This window comes from Amblyraja radiata, chromosome 11 (assembly GCF_010909765.2).
Source record: "Amblyraja radiata isolate CabotCenter1 chromosome 11, sAmbRad1.1.pri, whole genome shotgun sequence".
Classification (NCBI taxonomy): Eukaryota; Metazoa; Chordata; class Chondrichthyes; order Rajiformes; family Rajidae; genus Amblyraja; species Amblyraja radiata.
Genome location: NC_045966.1, coordinates 53,746,045 through 53,754,999, shown reverse-complemented (window position 1 = coordinate 53,754,999; position 8,955 = coordinate 53,746,045).

Here is an 8,955-nt window from a genome sequence, read left to right as displayed (position 1 = left end):
ATAGAAGCCACTTTACTATCAAGGGTTAGATCCACGTCAAATACATCGACTCTGATACGAATACTCATTCCCCTTTTCCTCCTTCTAATGCAATCAGACTTTTCCTCCAGTACCTCTTCCTTAGTATGTTGAATAGGCGCTCAGTCAATATGGGTTCTTCCTCATAACTAATTTCCTCTTACCACTAAGTAACTCTTTTCTTAGTATGTTAACTTTGGTCCCTTAAAAGGAAGTCTTGCTGTTCACATTTCCTCTTTCTTACTCTTTTAATGCCAACTCTCATGCTCCCTGATAACTCTTCCATTTTACCAGATCGTCCCAAGTTCCATCCTTCCCTGATGTTCTCTGAATAATCCTTCCCATCTTTGGCTGCCTGTCTGACATGAGACAATAAAAATACCAAGTTAAGAATCAGATTTTAAATACTCCTAAGCCAGATCTCATAGGTCAGTTACAAATTTCAAACTTTAAAGTCCTTCCAATTCATCACCATACAATTTAGAGATCGAATTCAAAATTTTATCAATTTATTTCTAATGACTATAATTTAGGTGCAAAGTAGGTGTCTTGTTCCGAACCACAGAGGAGTATCTATTTTCAAATTTAAATTCAATTCTTCAAATCGGATCTTTCTGTAGAAAAGGTTGGATGTTGTTATTATCTTTTCCCTTCACTGGTGTCAAATGTATGATGTTAAAGTTGGGCACTCGGGTAGGTATCATCTTCTTCCTCGATGTTAGTTTCAAAGGAGTAGGGATACTGAAGAGCTACCTTCTCTATTTGTTGGCCTCTCCCAGATGTATCTTAAAGGGACAGAACATAATTTCTTCTTTGTTGTTGGTTCTTGTCTCTGGGGAGCTACCTGGATGGAGATAATAACTACACATCCTACCTGAGCTGTGTCTTCTACCTATTCTCAAGGGTCCACATACTCTTTACATCACTCCCCAGATAGTAGTATGTTGTAGGCTTTACTGTCCCAGAGGCACAACAACTTTGTAACAATGTCCCTGCCCCCTGATCCTCTGGCCAGTGTTCTCTTCCCCTATCTTCAGGGTCCCAAGTGTCCCTATAACCTCTAGGGATCCACTTAGATCCCGTGGCCCTCTTCTTTGACCCCTTCCTCCTCTGTGTTCCCTCACAGAGCAAGATCTGCTCCAATGTCCTGATTTCCCACAGATGTAACATTGATCGGGTCTCTCAGCTCTATAGCCTCTCCAACCAAATTGAGGGAAATTTGGCTCTCGGATTGGCCTGTCTCCAATGTAACCAGGAGGAATCCATGCTTTAAATTCTTCCTCCTCCTTCGATGTTACTTCCTTTTTCTGGATTCTTAGAACTGGTCTCTGGAAGGATTTAGCTGGCGTCAAAACAGGTTGCACAGGAACGTGGACGTCTAGCCCAGGAACGTGGACGTCTAGCCCAGCACCTACATGAGAAGGCTGAGAGGAATGCTATGACTGTTCGAAAAAAGTCTGCCCATCATTTTATATATTGGGCTTCTCTCCATTCGAGATCCATGCTAACCGCTGCACTCTTACTAAATTTGATTAGTTTAATTTTAGTCGGCACCTCCCCTTTAAGAGCCATCGTAGTCATTTCCCCTTTAAGAGTCGATGCTCTCTCCTGCTTCCGCTTCTGACTTCCACTATCTTTCTTTCCCTGTTCCGAAATACCTAGAGAAGGACCAGCTCCCTTCTTCTATTCTTATCCCTAACTTGAATGCTGCCATTCTTAAAGTAGAAAGCAGAACGACTTCTTTATTTACTTTCCTTTCAGTAAAGAACATTTTCCATATTTCAATAAGCTTGTTCCCTTCTTCAATGTTCCCATATCGCCTAATAATTGTCTCTATGTAGGTTATTCCTACTACAGACTTTAACCCACCTATCGGCCAAAGTTCGTTCTTGGTTTCTTGGTCCTCCAAAATATTCCAAATGGAATTTAAACTGGAGGTGGTGAAGGGAGGGCTTAAGCCAGAAAGGGTTATTGGGAAGAAAGAGCTACTTTAAATGTAGTTGCATCTGGTTGGGTAACTATAGTTGGGTGGAGATTATTCCATGCTCTAATTGTGTGGGGGAAGAACAAATTGCTGTATACATCTGTCTTTGTAGCTGGGATCACAAATTGGATCGAATGCCCTCGTCTGCTCCTAATTGGTTTGGGTTTGGTTCCCCAAAAATTTATTTAATTCCCCTGACAATTTTCTTAATCTCTCTGCTTCCTGAGGAATTTTCTCACAAATTATTCTCAATGGACTTTCAGCAATGTTTGATAGGTCCTTCTTTGAGAATATTTCCCATCCTCCTACACAATAGACACAATACAGATAAGTTTCAACGCACTCACACCTCCTCAATACTCGCTCCTTCCTTTCAAACTCCAAGGCCACTGAAATCGCTCCCACACAATGACTAAGATCTAGCAGATTCACACCTTTCCCATACAATTGTACATTCAATCTTTCCCAACCGCTAGTCAATCATTCGGCTCAATCGCTCTATTCAATTGTTTGACTCAATCGCTCTTCAATCGCGTGTTCAACTTTCTTATCAGTTTGATCACAATCGCCTTATTCAACTTTCAGCCTATAAACAAAGAATCTCCGGTTTCCCAAACTAAGGCACTTAATATTTAAATCTTAGCAGCAATCTCTCCCACTCAGAACACTTCAAGTTCACAAAGACAAACAAACCCGAACCACGTAAGTAAAACTAGAATCAAATAAGAAATTATTCCCCCAAATACAAGTAGAACAAAACATACCCCAATATAAACTACAAGCATCCACTTATTATGACGATGAGTCACACACTCTAATAAATCCTCCTTGTGGCGTACTCGGTCAACGGAACGATCCCTTCCCCGACACAGGGAACGAAAGAATACGAACCCTGATCGAACCACCATGAATCGGATTCTAACAATACTAACAATCCCGATTTAAACAAATACCATATATTCAATTAAAACGCACTTTTACCCCAATTATCTAATACCCAATATCCTTAAGCACTCACACAGCCAATACAAGTAGCGGTGCGCGATCTTAACACACGCTAAATATTTTTTACATACACAAAGTATTTATACAGTTCGGATCCGATAAAGATATTAAAAAAGACTGGAGATACTAAAAAAGCTGGAAATTTACAATAATAATTTAACACGCTAGCGCACAATTCACAAACACTCGATATCAATTCCGTGTCGTGCTGTTATCAATCAGTGAACCTCTCCCTCCGATACCGAAGATTTTCCCCTTCCTAAGGTACTCTTTGCTGTGGGGTACTACTTCTCAAATAACTACTTTTCCTCCTAAATGTTACTATCCTGCTAAGACTGGACGTCTATTGGTGGACCTCTATCCCTCCACTCTGTTCTCAGAATTAGGGGTACCTCTCACATCTGGGTACTTTTCACCAAGTAAACCAGGTTCCCGTCTCTCAGTTACTCTTCGCTATCAGGTACTAATCAACAATCGATCAGACGGTTACTATTCACTGTTTATCAGCCGCTATTCGGAATCGATCTCAAACATGCACAAACTCCGAAGTTCTATATATACACAGAATTCGAATTCTATTGAACGGGCAGAACCTCAATATGAAGTCTTGCATTTAGGTTTTTGATTCTACAAATTTAAGTACAGTTTGTTCAATCAGTTTTACTGCGTACCATTCAACATACGCGGGCTTGAATTGAAATTTAATTGCCCAATGAAATCTCGAATGCACTATCGTGTTCCCAGCCAATCCATACTCTAGCCACCAAGCCCAGTCCCTTTCCGAGATTCCTCGCACATCACTCCAGGGAGGGATTTGGATATCTTCTTACAGGCGTGGGCTGTAACCAACCTAGGTTTTACCTGCTCAAAAGGATTTCCTTCTCACCTGCTTTGCGTATGTGTCAGCACCTAGCCTCTTCACGCTGACAGTCGATGCCGATTTTCGGGACGCATCTTTCCAATCAGCGCTCCCAGTAACGATAGGTCAAATGCTTCACCGCTTAGCACGTAAACCAGACTTGTTTTCAATATCCCGCCAATTGAATACCAAATCTGGGTAGGGCTTTTAACCCAAGTCTGAATTTATGGTTTTCGCCAGCAGCTGCAGTCTGCCAACTACGACCAAGTTTTGGGCCTCTAACCCAAGAAAGGGCCTCTAACCCAAGAAAGGGCCTCTAACCCCACCCTGGTTTTATGGGCCTCTAACCCCCCCCCCCCATGCTTTCTAGACTCTATTCTATGCTCTCGTTGGGACCCTTTCCCAAGCCCGAGAATGATCGATCTGCTCCGACTAGCGAAGTGCCGAAAATCAATGCGAAACCGCACCGTGGCGCCGATTTCTGCACTTGAGAATGGGGACAACTCAACAACCTTAATAGCAAACTTGTGGTTGGGGGTCTGTTGAGATCCCGGACGAGCCCCGAATGTAAATAGCTCGTTCTAAGCTCCCCCCAGTCTTGTTTCAGTCATTAAAATACTGAATCAAGCACTTGAGCACTTAAACTTTATTTTGTATAACACAACACAAATTCCCCACCACTATAATTAACCACCACGGGTTCCATCCTTGTATCTGCTTGGCCAAGCCCTTCTAGCATTATGCAAGCCGAGACACTCCAAAAAGTCACGTAGTTCCAAGTTTTCTTCCAGAAGATCGACATCGGACCTCGTGGGAGCTACCGTTTATAGGTCCCCGAACCGTGAAGGGGCCGAACCACATGGGGGTGGTCTCTATACAGTCCAATGACAAATATTGATTAACACAATACATGATAGACAGTTCCCTAACCCAATGATACAATCTTGAATATATTGTATTTGAAAGAAGCTTCTAGAAGGAAGCAAACAAGAATAAACACTGCAACATGTGCCCTGAGATTCAAATAGTTTCTCCAAGGCTCAACAGTTCAATCAATCATCGATTAACAGGATGACCGTCTTGAAACATTATTTATACTATGTATATCTGGTTTGCATTCACCCAATCAGTTCCAGGCAATTTACACCTTATTGTAAGAATCTGCAAATGTCCCATTCTTTCCTTGCAGCTCTTATCTTGGCCACAGACAAACCGGCACCATTCAGCAGCTTGTCCCAGTTCTGCAAAGCACATTTAACTTGACCAAAATGGCCTAGCAGCACACAAGCCTTTACTCAATTTTAGTGTCCTGTCTGCCCCAATTTGGCCACGATTAACAGCACTATCCTTCAGAGATTTCCCTACAATTGCTATCTTTAAGAAAACTATGGTTGCAGCAGGAACTTCTCAGCAACCTGGTTATGGGAGTTGGCTGTTTATGTTTAATCTTTATGTAGTTTTGTATCTTGTTACTTGTTTTGTATGACTGTATGGTAAATTAAATTTCACTGTACCTTGGTATATGTGATGATTAAGGATCATTGAACCATTGAGTCTGAAGAAGAGTTCGGCCTGAAACGTCACCCATCTTTTTTTCTCCAGAGATGCTACCTGATCCACTGAATTACTCCAGCAATTTATGTCTATCTTAACTCCATTGCATAACTTGTTGTGAAAAGGTGTAGAATGGAGGTGGTCTAAATCTCATGAAATGGCTTCTGTGCATTCAGAATCATTCCACTAATCAGCAAATCCACTACCAACAGGCAAAATAATTAATCTAAGATGCATCACCATACAATGCCTATGTTGTCTCGCCAGATGAATGATGATTCTGCAAAGCTGATATTGTTTACACCCAGAACACTGGCAAAAATACTGTGCAAGAATTCTCACAGCATGAGGAAAGTTTAACCATCAGATTTGGAGTGCTGCTGTTCCAGGAGTACATTCATACACATCATATTATCATTTACAAATATCACAAAACTGTTATTTCACTGTGTACTGAAATGAAGCCAGTGCTTCAATTTATCCATGCATTTAGATGAGTTTTAACCTTGAAAGCAAATCTACATACTATCAATTTCAAAGTCAGAAAATATCCTGGGTCCACCAGGGGGTCTTGATTGTCTTCTGGTGATGGTGGTGACCACTAATAAAGGAATCAAGTTCTGGATTATGACAGGGTAGTTCCACAAGTTAAAATTCTGAATTAGTGCAAGACAAACTTTGAAGGTATTAGACAAGAACTTGCTAAAGTTGATTGGAGTAGGTTGTTTGCGGCAAAGTATGATAAGAGATCAGAGCATGCATGTTCTCGTTAGAGTGAAGGCCAATGCCGGTGGAAGTAAGGAAACTTGGATGATGAGAGAAGTTGAGGCTCTGGTCAATAAAATGAAGGAGGCATGGGGCAGGTATGAGCATCTAGGCTCAAGTGCATACCTGGAGGAGTTTCAGGAACTGAGGAACATACTTAAGAAGGATATCAGGTGGGCAAATCAGGGGAAAAAGTTGGCACTGGCAGAAAAAAAAATTAAGGAAAATCCAAATAAATGTTATGTATAATAAGGAAAAGAGAATAACTAGAGAGAGAATAGAGCCCCTTGGAAACCAAAGGCTATCGCTGTGCAGAGCGACAGGACGCAGACGAGGTCCTCAATGAGTATTTCTTCTTTGATTTTACTGTGGGGACAGACATAAAGACTGGATCTTGGGGCAGTTAATGGAGATGTCTTGAGGAGTGTCCATGTTACGGTCAAGGATGTGTTGGATGTTCTAAGGTGTATGAAGGTATATACATTTCCCAGGCCTGAACAGATATATCCAAGGACATAGAAGCTTGGAAGCTCAAGAAGAAATTGCAGGTGCCCTGGCTGAGTTATATGTATCATCATTAGACATGGGTGAAGTGCCAAAAGAGCTCAAGGTTCCAGCATCTATAGTTCATTGTGTCTCCACGTTATATCCAACTTGTGTTAAGGAAACATTCATCATTGTAGAAATAACCCATGAAAAGCAAACAATCAGCCACTTAATTTCTCAGTCATGTTTGCAATTTTTTAATGATTTATATGCCTGGAATCTAGAGTATCTTTGGGCCATCACTAATTCTAGCTATTTGCAATTCACTTTGTTCTGTGCCCATTGTGTTCAAAGTGGTTAATCTCACTTTATTCCAAATTAAAATCTATTTCCAAATAGTTTTGTACACCTCTATAAGATCACCCCTCATCCTCCTGCGCTCCAAGGAATAGAGACCCAGCCTACTCCACCCTATAGCTCACAACCTCTAGTCCTGGTAACATCCTCCTAATCTTTTCTGAACCGTTTTAAGCTCAACAACATCTTTCCTATAACATGGTGCCCAGAACTGAACACAGTATTCTAAATACTGCCTCACCAATGTCTTATACAACTGCAACATGACCTCCCAACTTCTATACTCAATACTCTGACTGATGAAGGCCAATGTGCCAAAAGTCTTTTTGACCACCTTATCTACCTGCGACTTGATCTTTAAGGAACCATGCACTTGTACTCCTAGATCCCTCTGCTCTACAGCACTCCCCAGAGGCCTACCATTCACTGTGTAAGTCCTGGCCTTGTTAGACATCCCAACATGCATCACCTCACTTCTCTGTATTAAATTCCATCAACCATTCCTCAGCCCACCTGGCCAATTCTTGCAGATCCTGCTGCAATCTTTCACTACCATCTTCACTATCTGCAAAGCCACTTACTTTTGTATCATCAGCAAACTTGCTAATCTTGCCCTGTATTTGAGTATAGGAGCAGGGAGGTTCCGATCGGGAAGAGGGTATAGAATCCTAAGAAGAACCTACATCCAGGTTCAAGAAAAGCTTCTTCCCAGCAACCGTTAGGCCCTTGAACCACACTACACAGTTCTAATTACAACCCAACCTCAGCAACGTCCTACTATTGACTTTGTTTTTGATTGCACTATATTCTTTGATTTTGCAGTATTATGGTCTGGTTACCTTGTATTACTGATTATTTATTTATAGTATTATTGATTATTGCAGATTTATGTGTTGTGTTATTGTGTTAATGGGCATATAAAGCTGAACAAATAAGAATGTCATTATTCCATTCTTGGTAATATGACAATTAAGCAGTCTTGACTGGCTCAAGGAAAGATCAGGGCCTTTGATGCATGCATGTCAGATAGAAATGCCAGCTCCTTAGTTACCACATCCAAATTCTTACATTTGATCAACTTTTCAAAATGAATTATAATAGGCTAATTTCTCTTCAAACTCTCTGAAACTTTTTTAAGTTTACAGTTTTAAGTTGAAAATTATACCTTAATATTCAAAGCCTGTCAAACATAAATGAACCATTAATATGAATAATGCACACAGTAAGATTTTGTAGAAATATAATTAATGCCTTTACTTGAAAATTTTAAATTATTAAGGTTGTAGTGACTTTCCTTGAACAGTTTGAAGGCTAACTTCATGGCCTGTATCCTAATCTAAGTGAACCAGCTTTAAAATAGCAGATGTAATCGTAGTGAACTCCAAGAAATCTCAAGTGTATAAATATCCCAGTGAATTGGAATATTATACAAATATCTGCTGAGATTTACAGTATACTATACTAAATGGGACCCGTTGGTGGTTTTCAACCATGATTTTTTAACTTAAAACTGAAAACTTAAAAAGTTTCAGAGAGTTTGAAGAGAAATTAGCCTATTATAATTCATTTAGAAAAGTTGATCAAATGTAAGAATTTGGATGTGGTAACTAAGGAGCTGGCATTTCTATCTGACATATTGGTGGTAAGTGGGGGGCTTTCTGGAGCACTAGTATGGGTGTTGTGGGCTGAAGGGACTGGTTTCCAGAGGGTTAGTATGGACATTGTGGATTCTTGAGGTGGCAGCTCAGTCACTCAAGCCTGATGTGCTGGCAACTCACTCACAGCTGGTGGGCTGGCAGTTGACTCACGGCTATTTCTTGAAATTCCATTTCAAGCAGGGTGCAAGGCCACCAAATTCAAATGCAGTTTCCTACCATTTCAAGCAGGGTGCAAGGCCACCAAATTCAAGTGCAGTTTCATACCACTT